Source organism: Apis dorsata, unplaced genomic scaffold, assembly GCF_000469605.1.
Source record: "Apis dorsata unplaced genomic scaffold, Apis dorsata 1.3 scaffold_1164, whole genome shotgun sequence".
NCBI classification, from domain to species: domain Eukaryota; kingdom Metazoa; phylum Arthropoda; class Insecta; order Hymenoptera; family Apidae; genus Apis; species Apis dorsata.
The window spans coordinates 15,017-15,352 of record NW_006264261.1 but is presented as its reverse complement, the minus strand read 5'-3'; the positions used below and the strand labels follow the sequence as shown (position 1 = coordinate 15,352).

The 336-nt window shown below is 17.0% G+C and overlaps 1 protein-coding gene across 2 annotated transcripts in view; it reads right to left on the bottom strand.

The window, feature by feature from the left end:
* Positions 1-336, bottom strand: part of LOC102670869 (acyl-CoA Delta(11) desaturase) — a 15,219-nt gene that overhangs the window by 1,085 nt on the left and 13,798 nt on the right. The gene's annotated exons all lie outside the window — the stretch shown is intronic.

Genomic DNA, 336 nt, shown 5'->3' with positions numbered 1-336 from the left:
AGAGAGAGAGAGAGAGAGAGAGAGTAAGTAAATAGATTCAAATAATATATAAAGTATATAAATACTTTTTGTTTTATAACTTATACAAATATACTTATGAAAAGAATATTTAATTAAGAATAATTAAAGAAGATATGTTTCAATAATTAGAATTGTAATGATCATTTTGCGATAATTTTTATTACTGGTTATGAAAATATGTAATTACATTAATTATGATTAATTAATCTTATTTTAATCATTATAAAAATTTGAATTAATAATCATGTATGATTTTTTATGATTTATAATTGTAAATCACATATTTATCATTATTGATATTTATTTTTGTATTGC